Below are 13,387 nucleotides of genomic sequence, written 5' to 3' on the forward strand. Positions count from 1 at the left end.
ATAACTGATGCAAGTTATTTGTTCCCCCCAGGCCCCTGCTGTTGATCCTAATTGTAGGCAATCCAAGTGATATGACTAATTTTAATCACAAACTAGTTGAATTATGACTTCTATAAAGATGTTTTCAGATGAAGTAATGTATTATTAAACATCTTATCAAAATAATTAATGGCTATGAAAACTGGAACTGAGCCAGTGTCCCTTAAACTCAGTCCTCATGGCCTCTATTTACTTAATAAATCATGCCTATTCTAAGGAGTAAAAACTGTTGAGGAGGAAACTGTTAAGAATAATTATATTAAAGGGACACCTGGATGGCTCATCTGTTAAGCAATGGACTCTTGGTTTTGGCTTAGGTCATGATTTTGGGTCCTTAAATGGAGCCCTAAATCAGACTCTGTGCTCAGTGGGGAGTCTGCTTGAGATTCTCCATCTGTCTCCCTCTCCCTCCCTCCATGCCCCTCACCCTGCTCTCTCTCTTGCTCTCAAGTAAATAAATAAATCTTTAAAAAATAATTATATTAAAATGCTAATAAGGGAGAGGATGGACAAAATGGGTGAAGAAGAGTGGGAGATACAGAGTTCCAGTCATGGAATGAATGAATTATGAGAATAAAAGGTACAGCATAGGGAATATTTTCAATGATATAGCAATAGCAATATACAGGACAGATGATAACTATACTTGTGGTGAGCATAGGATAATGTATAGACTTGTCCAAGGGTGCCTGGGTGACTCAGTTGGTTAAGGCAGTTAAGCATTGGCTTCAGCTCAGGTTGTGATCCCAGGGTCCTGGGACTGAGCCCCATGCTCAGCATGGAGTTTGCTTCTCCCTCTTCCTCTGCCCACCCACCCCCACCCCGTTTGTGCTCTCTCTCTCAAATAAATGGATACGATCTTTTAAAAATGTATAGACTTGTCCAATCACTATCTTGCATCCCTGAAATTAATGTCACATTGTGAGCCAACTATAATAAAAAACCCAGTTAATAAGAGGGAGAGATTCATGTATCATTTAAGGACTATTTTTAGGGATCCCTGGGTGGCTCAGTGGTTTAGCGCCTGCCTTTGGCCCAAGGCGTGATCCTGGAGTCCCGGGATCGAATCCCACGTCGGGCTCCTGGTGCATGGAGCCTGCTTCTCCCTCTGCCTGTGTCTCTGCCTCTCTCTCTCTCTCTCTCTCTCTCTGTGTGTGTGTGTGTGTGTCTTTCATGAATAAATGAACTTAAAAAAATAAAAGGACTATTTTTAGGATAGTGGTAGTTAAATGAGCTCAAAGCGAAGCTTACAAAATACTAGTATAAGTCACATATTCTAAGAGTTAATGGTAGCTACTTGTCAGAAAATAATATAAAAAGCTAATCAAAGTTATATTTTATTTTCCTGAGTTTTGCTTTATTCAGAGCCATAAGTGTAGAAATCTGAATGATTGTAGTATTCAAGGTTCAGTTTTTAAAAAAAACAACAAAACATTCTTTATTTCAGCTAAAGATAGACTCTCTCCTACAACTGAAAATTAGATATAGCAACTGTATTGCAGTGAACTATATTCCACACTTCACTCTGCTAATAAGACACTATCTAAGTTTTGCAGGGATTTGACAATAGACTAAATAACTCATTGTTAGGCGCTCATCTCTAGGGAGTCAATTACCTGAATCACATTGCTTGCTTGTGATGAGAGCACTTAAAACGGGGATACTGAGATCAAATCATTCCATTTAGTCCATAAAATGAGGAAGTCATATTTTAAGAGGAGATTTTTGAAGTGCTTCAGTAGTGAAAGAGAAAATCAATAAGCCAAATCACACATTTGCTTCAGAAGTTGAATTCCATGTAAACCAAATGAACATACGTACATGTTAATTACAGTAATGTTTTCTTTCCTACTTTTGATTGCCCTTATAATATATATTGTAGATAATAGAATGTGATGCAGTGGTCCTGGAACTGGTTTAAAGAGTTGAAAGTGTTTGAAAATAGCTTTAAAAATTCTCTTCACATGATAATGGGTTAAGCAGTGTACAGATCGAGTTCAAGCGAAATGATCTATAGTTTTGAGAAGGCATGACATAAATCATGCTATGGGTATAAAAGCTATGCTATAAAAGATTAATCTTCTTAAAATAAAAAAAAAAAATGGTACATGTGTCTTTTCTGTTTAATACCATTCAAAATTACCTGGAAAAAGTTTTACCCTTCCTGTAGGGCATACAGGGCCCATAAAAGCCTTGCTGGTCAATCTCTCCACACTGAGTTCCTATTTTGCCCCTATGCTTCAGCCACACAGATCTTTCATACTATTCTATGTCTTGTTTCCAGGGTTTTGAACACACTATTCAACTTATAAAGGACACTTTTACACTTCCTTCCTTTAGAATGTTCTCTCATGATTCTTTAAAGGATCTTCAGTTTTCTAGTTATGTTTGATTTTCCTAAAGAAGCTCCCCTTGCTCCCATATATTTCTAAGTGAGTTTCTTTAGTATTTACATATAAACCGTATTTGAATTTTATCATTTCTATATTTGGAATTTTTAATTCCAGACAAGAATGTGAACTCCATGGGGATGCCTGGTTGGCTCAGGGTTGGGCATCTGCCTTTGACTCAGGGCATGATCCTGGAGTCCCACGGTTGAGTCCCACATCAGGCTTCCTGCATGGAGCCTGCTTCTCCCTCTACCTATGTCTCTGCCTCTCTCTCTGTCTCTCATGAATAAATCAATAAAATCTATTTTAAAAAAAAGGATCTGAACACCATGAAGGCAAGCACTTTACATAAATTTCTTATAGAAAATAATTTTATTTTTTTAAATAAAAAGTACAGTTTCACATATAAATTAGGTTTCAAGACTACAGTGTGTATTTGCCAAAAGGAACATTCCTGAAGGAGAGATAAACTTAGAGCTCATTGAGTGAGCACAGGGAAGTAGAATTCATGGGGAATTGCAGTGGAGGTAGTTTCTTTAACACTTCACAATGCTATTTCCCTCTTCCTCAGTTCTGCCAACAGGGCTTATGGTTTGTAAGATAATCCACCACCATCACTTTGGCACATTGGGGTATCAGTTTTAAGGTAATTTGAATAGGAAATATCTCTAGGAATGAAATCACGAGGGTCAGTGATCCAGATTTCCCACAATAATCTTATTTATCTGCAGGAATAATATGAGAAGTGAAGGGTTTGTTTTAGGTTTCAGAGGATTTTTAAAATAAATTTTTAAAAATATTTTTATTTATTTATTAATGAGAGACACAGAGAAAGAGGCAAGATATAGGCAAAGGGAGAAGCCTGCTCCCCTTAGGGAGCCTGATGTGGGACTTGATCCCAGGACCCCAGAATCACAACCTGAGCCAAAGGCAGATGCTCAACCACTGAGCCACCCAGGTGCCCCTTCAGAAGAATTTTTAAAAGAGGGCTAGAGAATTTATATATATATATAAATATAATATATTTATAAATATATTATATTTATATAATATATAAATATATAAATTATAATATATAAAATATATATAAATATATAATTTACTCTCAATTCCCTAAACTCTTACACATTATTTGATACAGAGTAGGGACTCAGTAAATATCAGTTGGTTTAATGAATAAACATTAACTAAACTGTGCAAACAACAGTAACAATACTGTGGAGATAGTCTCCTGAGATAGTCCCAGGGATTCCCACCTCCTGGTATTCATTTCCTGTATATTTACCTCTCCCCTTCAATGTGGGATGAAATTAGTGACTTGCTTTTAACTAATATGACAAAGTTGATGAGGTGTTACTTCCATGTTTAGATAAATAGAAGATTGTGTTAACAGACTGCTTTTGCTCATTCAGTTGAAGCAAGTTGCCTGTTGAAACAAGATGCTCATATGAACAGAAACTGGAGGTTGCCTTTGTCTGGCAGCCAGGAAGTGACTGTTGCCCTCATCTAATACCTCTTGAGTAAATAAATCTTGCCAACAAACATATGAGTGAGTTTATGAGTTGTTTACTCCCCAGTTGAGCTTTCAGATGGAATCCCCACCTCAACCCACATTTTGATTGTCCCCTGGCGAGACACCTGAAACAAAAAACTCAGTTAAGCCATGTCTGTGTTTGTGACTCATAGAAACTATGAGATAATAAAAGTATGTAGTTCCAGCCTCCAAGTTTTAAGGTACTATTATGCTGTTTGTTATAGATAACTGAGACACAGTTTGACCATCAGAATTTTCAAGGGAGTGAGTCTCACAACAAAGCAAAGAAAAACATGATAGTGATGGTGCATAGAGAAGGGAAATGGAACAGAATGATGAAAGTGAAAAGACTGGGTAATCTCTGCCTCTGATTCTGCTATGTTATTTGACTATATTTCTTAACCTTCAATGCTAATAATGATTTCCAGTTTTTTGACAGGTAACTCCTTGCTTTCTTAAGCTAATTTTAATAAGTTATTATTTATTGAAAGCTAACATTAAGACACTGTACATATTTATGCATAATAAAGGTTAGTTTAGGAAGTTAAGAAAAAGAGGAGAAAACCTATGAATATTTGCGATGAGTGATTCTTGAGGATCAAGATAAAACTTTGGAGAAAGTTTAGAAGTAGTGGTTAAATTTAAGAAAAAAAAGATAATATGGAACAAGCAAAATTCAGAGGGATGAGGGAGTGGCACTTGTAGAGGAGACAAGGAAGTGATTCTAATTATTTAACTTACAGGATAAATAAAATCAATGCTATGGTAATTAAGTTGATTAAGCATCACTTTCCATTTTAATGCTCTATGTAGCTCAAATTAGCCACATATTCGTTAGACTCATTTGCATGCATAGGAAGAAACCTGAAATTGGCTTAGCTTAAAAATTAAAGGATTAAGATTTCTTTAGGAATTTTCCTTAGTGTCAAACAATTTTATTGAAAGAAGGTTAAGGGACAAAGATGAACTCAGGGACCACTATAACCCAAGGCTTTGATAATCAAAACTGTATTCCAGGCACTTATCTCTGATTCTCTTATAGTAGTGTGATTCTCTCCAACTGCAGCTCTTCTCCATGAGGCAAGAAATATGGCTACCAACAAGATGATAATTTTATATTGTATACCTCTGGCACTGTCACTGAGAATATCTGACATATGCAAACTCAAATCAAGAGTCCTATAGAGGGCATTCATTAACCCAGATTGAGTAAGGTGTACATAAGTGGACCAATCAGTAACACTGTATGAACACAACTCTAGAGGTGGCAATGGGAATGGAGAACATGAGAGTTCATATATATTTACTCATTTTTAGTGTTAGAAATAGCACAAAGTACATAGGCAGCAAAAGGGAAAATCTGATTAACTGGATTTCATCAAAATATAAACTTTTATGTTAAAGGACACCATCAAGAAAATGAAAAAAAATCTACAAAATGGGAGAAGATATTTGTAAATCATACATCTGATAAGACTCTAATATCTAAAATATATAAAGGTTTCTTACAACTCAACAACAAAAAAGTGAATGACCCAATTTAACAAATGCCCAGAATAGACTTTTCCAAAGATTTACAAATAGCCAACAAGCACAAGAAGAGATGTTCAACATCATTAGTCATTAAAAAAGTGCAAATCAAAATCACAAAAAGATACTGCTTTACACTGGAATTGAAATCATCATCACCATCATCATCATCATCATCATCAGTGTTGGCATAGACGTGAAAAATTAGAACCCACAACTTTGCTCATTGCAATGTAAAATTGTGCAGTCATGTGGAAAGTAGTTTAGTAGTTCCTCTAAAAGTCAAACATAGAATTACTATATCACCCACAAATTCTATTAGATATATACCTCAAATAATTGAAAACAGGTATTCAAACAGTAATCACAATAGCAGTAGTTCATAGCAGCAGTAATTATAATAGCAAAGAGGGGATATCAAATCAAATATGTCCATCAACTGATGAATTGATAAAGAATAGTGGTAAACCAACTCCATTAAATATTATTTGTCCATCAAAAGAAATAAAGTGCTGCCAGGCCACAATGAGGATGAGCCTTGAAAATGTGCCAAATGAAAGAAACCACACAGTGTCACAAGTAGGATTTTATGTATATGGAACTTCCTGAAGAGGTAAATCCACAGAAACAGAAGGCAGACTAATGGTTTCCATGAGCCTAGGGGATGAGAAAGGAATAATGACCACTTAGTAGTGTAGGGTTTCCTTTTGGGATGATAAAAATGTCTTAGAACTAGAGACAGGTAATGGTTGTACATCATGAATGCACTAAATGCCATGACATAGAACACTTTAAAATGGTTCAGGGATAATTTTATGTTATGTGAATTTTGCCACAATAAAAATTTTAAAAAGAAATGTTGTGAATACTATCACACATATAGGTAATAAGAAACATAATCTGGTTTATTCTTTTCAACTCTTAACTATTAAACATAATCGAAATCATCCAGTAAAAGATATGTACACACATGTTTATGTTTGGAATCAAGTAATATGTATGTGTTTGTGCATATGTGCATTTTAGGTATTATAGGTATATGCATTTCATCTCAATTTAAAAAAATAACGTAGAAGAGTAACCTTATTCTACTTAATTACACAGCCCCATGGTCATAAACTATATCCCTAATTCTAATTATCTGAATTATATTTGGCTGTTCTTAATCACAGGCAAATGGCAAAAAGAACACAGGTATACAACTTTAATCCATATAGCCAGTTTTATCCAAAATCTAACTGGATTCTGGAGTTGATTGAGAAATACACTTTTATTTTTTTTAAATTTTTATTTATTCATGATAGGCACACAGTGAGAGAGAGAGAGAGGCAGAGACACAGGCAGAGGGAGAAGCAGGCTCCATGCACCGGGAGCCTGACGTGGGAATCGATCCCGGATCTCCAGGATCGCACCCTGGGCCAAAGGCAGGCGCCAAACCGCTGCGCCACCCAGGGATCCCTGAGAAATACACTTTTAGAAGCACCTGGGTGACTCAGTCTATTGTCTGCCTTCAGCTGGGGTCATGATCCAGGAGTCCTGGGATCCAGCCCGGCATCAGGCTCCCTGCTCAGCAGAGAGTCTGCTTCTCCCTCTTCCTCTTTCACTCATTCTCTCTCAAATAAATAAATAAATTATTTAAAAAAATAAAAATTAAAAAGTACACTTTTAAGTTACCAATATCTATCCTCCTATGCAATGTGCTATGATTTGTCTTGTAACACATTTAATGTAATGCAGTTTGGCTAAATAGAAATGTGATTTTAAAAATTAGAATAGCACTTTATTTTAAAGGAATTTTGCATTTTTAAGCATGCTAGAGAAAACAAGCAGTATTTAAAAGATTCACTCGTTTTTTCACATTTTTGAAGAAATGATTCTGAGTAAAGAAAATTTGAAAACTGTTCAGTAACCCAGATTATAGTTTAATAAATGTTTTCTGAATATTAAAAAATAATAAGTTGGCTATCGCTGAGGAAAGATATTTTCCCTGAAGACAAGACACAAATGCAGAAGGCAATTACTACAGCTTGTCCTCCAAAATATTTGGAGTTACATCATTATTAATGATAACAACCACATAAAACTACACATATGAAAGTTATTATTCACATATGTTTGTGTGTGTGGTTCTTATATCATTCAATAGTCTAGCCTTGTATTCAATAAAAATAACAGTCTAAAACTAATATGTTCTGGGATGCCTGGGTGGCTCAGCGATTTAGTGCCTGCCTTCGGCCTAGGGCGTGATCCTGGAGTCCCGGGATCGAGCCTCACATTGGGCTCCCTGCATGGAGCCTGCTTCTCCCTCTGCCTAAATCTGTGTGTGTGTGTGTGTGTGTGTGTGTGTGTGTGATGAATAAATAAATACAATCTTAAAAAAAAAGACAAAACTAATATGGTCATCTGTTTCTCTCTTTTATATATAATAATTATCTGTATACCATATAATGTATCTATGCACACAGTGATTGAATTTAAAAGCCAAGAAATAACATTTTTAATGATATCCTCATGGTGGAATTTGGTTCCAGGAAAAAATTTTATATGTGACTTTTCAGGCCTGACCATAGATTATTACAAAGGCTTTCGCTGGCAGGTATCCCAGGGCAAAGCACTCTCCCACACCAGACTTGAAGTACAGCTAGTACTATAGTCCCTGAAGGGTGTTCGGTCAAGCACTCTGCCCTCCTGGTCAGCCTTGCTGTCTACATATTTCCATTGTTGGCTCAGGCATCTCCATTCCTGCCTCCATTTGATGAGGCCTCTTTTTTTTTTAATTGTTATTTAAATTCCAGGAAGTTAACATAGAGTGTAATAGTTTCAGCTGTGCAAAATAGTAATTCAGCACTTCCATATAACATCCAGTGTTCATCACAAGTGCCCTCTTTAATGCCCATCATCTGTTGTCCCCATTACCTATTTTTACCTTTCCCCCAGGCCACGTCCCCTCTGGTAACCATAGTTAAGGACTGTTTTCCTTCTCTCTTTTTCCCTTTGCTAATTTGTTTTGTTTCTGAAATTCCACATATGAGTGTAATGATATGCTATTTGTCTTTCTTTGACAATTTGGTTTAGTGTAAAACTTTCTAGATCCATCCAAGCCATTGAAAATGGCAAGATTTCATTCTTTTTGTGGCTGAGTAATATTCCACTTCTTCTTTATCCATTCATCTGTTGATGGGCACTTGGGCTGTTTCTATAGTTTGGCTATTCTAGAGAATACTACTATAAACATCTAAGTGTATGTATCCCTTCAAATTAGTACTTTTATATTCTTTGGGTAAATACCTAGTATACCTAGTAGTGCAATTACTGGATCTTAGGGTAGTTCCATGTTTTAGCTGTTTGACCAACCTCCATACTGTTTTTGAGAGTGACTGCACCAGTTTGCATTCCTACCAACACTGAAGAGGGTTAATTTTTCTCCACATTCTTCAACACCTTCAATACCTTTTGTGTTGTTGGTTCTGGCCATTTTGACAGGTGTGAGATGATATTGTGGTTATGACTTGTATTTTCCTGATGATGAATGAGATTGAACTCTTTATCATGTGCATGTCAGCCATTTGTGTGTCTTCTTTGGAGAAATGGCTGATGTCTTCTGGCCATTTCTTAACTGGATTTTTTTTGTTTTTTTGGGTGTTGAGTTTGAGAAGTTCTTTATTTATATTGGATACTAATCCTTTATCAGATATGTCATTTGCAACTATCTTCTCCCATTCCAAACGTTGCCTTTTAGTTTTGCTGATTGTTTCCTTCGTTGTGCAGATTTTTATTTTTATAAGGTCCCAATAGTTTATTTTTGCTATTTTTATTTTTTTAATTTAAATTTTTTTCTTTTTATTTTTATAAGGTCCCAATAGTTTATTTTTCCCTTAGGAAACATATCTATCTTTGTTCTCTAGATTTTTATCATTTCAAGTCTCACATTTAAGTCTTTAATCCATTTTGAATTTATTTTTGTGTATGGTGTAATGAAAATTGTGCAGTTTTATTCTTCTGTATGTACCTGTCCAATTTTCCTAACACCATTTGTTGAAAAGTCTATCTTTTGGATGTTCTTCCCTGCTTTGTCAAGAATTAATTGAAAATATAGCTGTGGGTTCATTTCTGGATTTTCTGTTCTGTTCCGTTGGTGTTTGTGTCTATCTTCAAGCCAGTACTGTAATGTTTAGATCACTACAAATTTATAATATAACTTGAGGTCTCAAATTATGATACTTCCAGTTTTGCTTTTGTTTTTCAAGTTTGCTTTGGAGCTTATTATCTGTGAATACAAAGTTTTTATTATTATTTATGTATTTGAGAGAGAGAAACAGAGATGGTGAAAGTGAGAGTAGAGAGGAGAGGGAGAAGTATGCTTTCCACTGGGCAGGGAGCCAGATGTAGGGCTTGATCCCAGGATCCCTGGTATCATAACCTGAACTAAAGGCAGGAGCCCAAGTGTCTGAGCCACAGAGGCCCCCCAGTGTATATGAAATTTAAAGAAGTGCTTCAGTTTTGCATACAGGATGTACATTGTAGTATGTTTTGGTAGCAATTAGTTACTGTGCCTAAAATATATGTAATCCTGTATAGTACAGCATCATCAAAAGTGATTCTCAAATTATCTAAATCATATGCAAATAATAATGGAAGAAAGTATGAGAAAAACTTGACAAAAAAAAAAAAACCTCCAAATGAGCTAGGAACCCAAAAATTAAAACCGTATTCCATTAAATAATTAGGCAAAAGTATACTTATATTTTTTATTTCAGCACTCTTTCTTTTTCAGTTTTGCTCTATGACTAATGATAAATTATAATTTGCTTGCCTTAATGTTTAGTCCTGAAATAACTTAGTTATTAGCAATTAATATCGAAGACTACAAATGTACTTGGAAAAATATATTGCTTTTAAAGTCATCTATGTGTCTTGCTTTCCTAGGTGTTTTATTTTTTGTTTATACTTTCACTGTTGGCATATGTTTCAACAAACACTAAGTAAAGATGTGCATGAACCTTCTAGTTATATAACCATGAACTTATGGTTTCTCTCCTCTCATTACTCTATTTTTCCTCTAAAAACAAAATATGAATAATGGTGTTTAGTCCTCAGAAATAATTCATTTTGCTTTTTATTTTTTTAGGCACAAAATAGGTACAAAAATATAATAGTGTATTTCTAAGAATATTCTCCAGGTGAAAAGTGAAATGATTAAATATTTTTAAGATGAAAACAATAAAAACAAAAAAAATAATGCTCATTGCACATAATATTTAATTTGATTCATAAAAGACTGAAGAATATTCATATATTTGTAACTAATAAGTAACACTTATTTGGAGCACATCCAGAAACAGTGATATTATTATAGGAACATTCATGATTATCAAAAAAAGGGTGACAAAATGTTTTATCTTCTGGACAGGAAATAACCAAGTGTATTTTAAAAAATCTAAAAAAAAAAAAAAAAAAAGAATGGAGTGAGTATAAGATGACTTATGAATTGGTTATGTACATTAAATGCCAGCCAGCTGTTTTGCACTGCTCACTCCAAACTCACTGAATAGTTTTCTTTTATATCAGAAGTAATAGAAGTTGGCATAGCTAGGGAAGAAAATGGGGCCCCTGATGATAGTTTGCTACAAAATAAAAGTTACAATCTGATTCTTTTCATTGTTTTCCTAGGTAGAAATTGGTTCAAGCACCCCAAGCTAAATTTCTAGAAAGAATTGGGTATAAAATTTTTGAAGTGAAAACATATAAATGGGCGTATCCCATAGTTACTTGAGGAAGAAAATAAACTACCAGAAAGAAGATAGAATTTAGATACACCCACATTATATATATCATAGTTTTTTTTTTAATTTCTTATTCTGATACTCTATACATAAAGCTTATTTAAGATAACTAAATAACTATCATATTACTCTTTTATTTTATTACAATATTTCACTGAAATACAAATACAAGTTTTCTTTTTCTGTTAGCAAGTAATTTAATATATATATGTATATATATAATTTACTTCTCAGTTTTCTTTTGAAAATTAAATATTGCAGGGAATGACATAATTGTTATTCTCTATGTTTCTCTTGTGTTTAGAGGTAGAATTAGGCATATTTTCCTTTCCAGTTAATATGATAGGAAAATTGTATGACATTGTAGACTTTTTTTATTTTCCATCAATTACCTACTAGCAGAAAGCTATACTATGTCCCTGAGTGATAATTGAATCAGGGAATAGGAAGATGTTAGTGTGAAGAGATTTTCTGATTAATAAATATAATTGAATGTGATAAATCTATATTAATTTCAGCATCCAGAATAAACTATTGTTTAATTAACTTCTTATACATGCAAATTTTATTTTATTACATTAAATGTGACAGCAAAGATATATATATATATGATAGATGATAGATATATAAATAGATAAATTTACATGCATAAGTTGCAACTGGAACAAAGTTATTTTTCTCAAAAATTATTTTTATTAGTATAGAAGGTCAAAGTAAGCTGATAATTTACAGAAAAATCTCTTGTTGCGATTTATATTTATCAACTTGCCAATGATTATATCCTATCATTGGTATGCTGGTGAAGCTTAACAACTGGCTTTCTGAGGAAAGAAATAATATATTTACTGATTTCGTGATATAATACTTATCTCAGAGACAATCTGTTTTTTTTATTTTTTATTTTTATTTTTGTAAATTTATGATAGGCACACAGTGAGAGAGAGAGGCAGAGACACAGGCAGGGGGAGAAGCAGGCTCCATGCACCGGGAGCCCAACGTGGGATTCGATCCCGGGTCTCCAGGATCACGCCCTGGGCCAAAGGCAGGCGCTAAACCGCTGCGCCACCCAGGGATCCCCTATCTCAGAGACAATTTGAAGCTACCGACCAACATGACACAACTGATCATGGAGTTGGGAAATTGCTTTCTTGTTTCACCACAACTTCATCTCTGTCTTTGGATTTTGTCAGGGGTTAGTGGGCAAACTGGTCTGTTTGGGATCCCTGGAGCCAGGCACTCTTGCGCCCCTGCACCTCCACTACAGAATTATAGGTATTATGTGCATAAAATTGCTAAATAAATAATAAGAAACAAAAACATAGAATAAATCCCTAATGATCTAATGCATAAGAAGTTAGAAACACAGAACCACTGTTAATTGGGTACAACAATTAAATAGACCACTGTGTGAGAGTAAAACATCATCAACATTGACAGATAGTTAGAAAAACAAACATACCAGCAGAGTTTGAAAATATTAACCAAGCTATTAAAATTTCCCCAAAAGATCAGTAATTTAAAAAGTCTATAGAAGAGAATAAACTGTTGAAAGAGTTCTAAAAACTAAAAATAAATGATTGTTATGAGTTTTATGATCTAATCCCTTCCTAGATGTCCAAACCCTGCCCCCACCAATTCCCTTCTGCTTCATTTTGTTCTATGTCCCCCTATGACTTTTCCTACAGTTTGATGAGCTTCCTCCCATTCCAGAACCTTCTTGCAGTGATATTCTGGAATCCTCTGTCATCATTGAGACACTTACCCTTCCTCTTACTTCAAAGCACTTTTTGTCTGATGTTGCATTATTAGCTTTTTCTCAGGTATTTATTATCTGTCTCTCCCAATAAAATATGAATTCCATGAGGAGAAGTGAATTAGTTCTCTAGTGCTATGCAAGAAATGATCGCATAGAATGGCTAAAAAAGAACACAAATTTATTTCTCAGTTTCCTGAGGTCAGGTTTCTGATCAGATGTTACCTAGGTTTTATGGTCAGGGTCCCAATTAGGCTAAAAACAAGCATGTGAAACTGGGACTATGGTCTCAGAAAGGTCTCAGAAGAAGCATACTCTTCTAAGTCCATTAGGTGTTAGCTTAATTCACTTTCTTGTA

At 34.7% G+C, this 13,387-nt stretch overlaps 1 long non-coding RNA gene across 7 annotated transcripts in view; it reads left to right on the forward strand.

Moving 5' to 3' along the window:
• The window catches only part of LOC140621505 (uncharacterized), a 324,736-nt gene that overhangs the window by 103,748 nt on the left and 207,601 nt on the right, over positions 1-13,387 (forward strand). For 3 of the 7 annotated variants that reach the window (XR_012021240.1, XR_012021234.1, XR_012021238.1), the window contains exon 1: positions 12,981-13,096. The exons of the other annotated variants lie outside the window; for them this stretch is intronic. This is a non-coding gene — a long non-coding RNA (uncharacterized lncRNA). Of the gene's footprint in view, positions 1-12,980; positions 13,097-13,387 lie in introns of those variants that run through there. 7 annotated transcript variants of the gene reach the window in all.

Source organism: Canis lupus, chromosome 30, assembly GCF_048164855.1.
Source record: "Canis lupus baileyi chromosome 30, mCanLup2.hap1, whole genome shotgun sequence".
Lineage (NCBI taxonomy): Eukaryota > Metazoa > Chordata > Mammalia > Carnivora > Canidae > Canis > Canis lupus.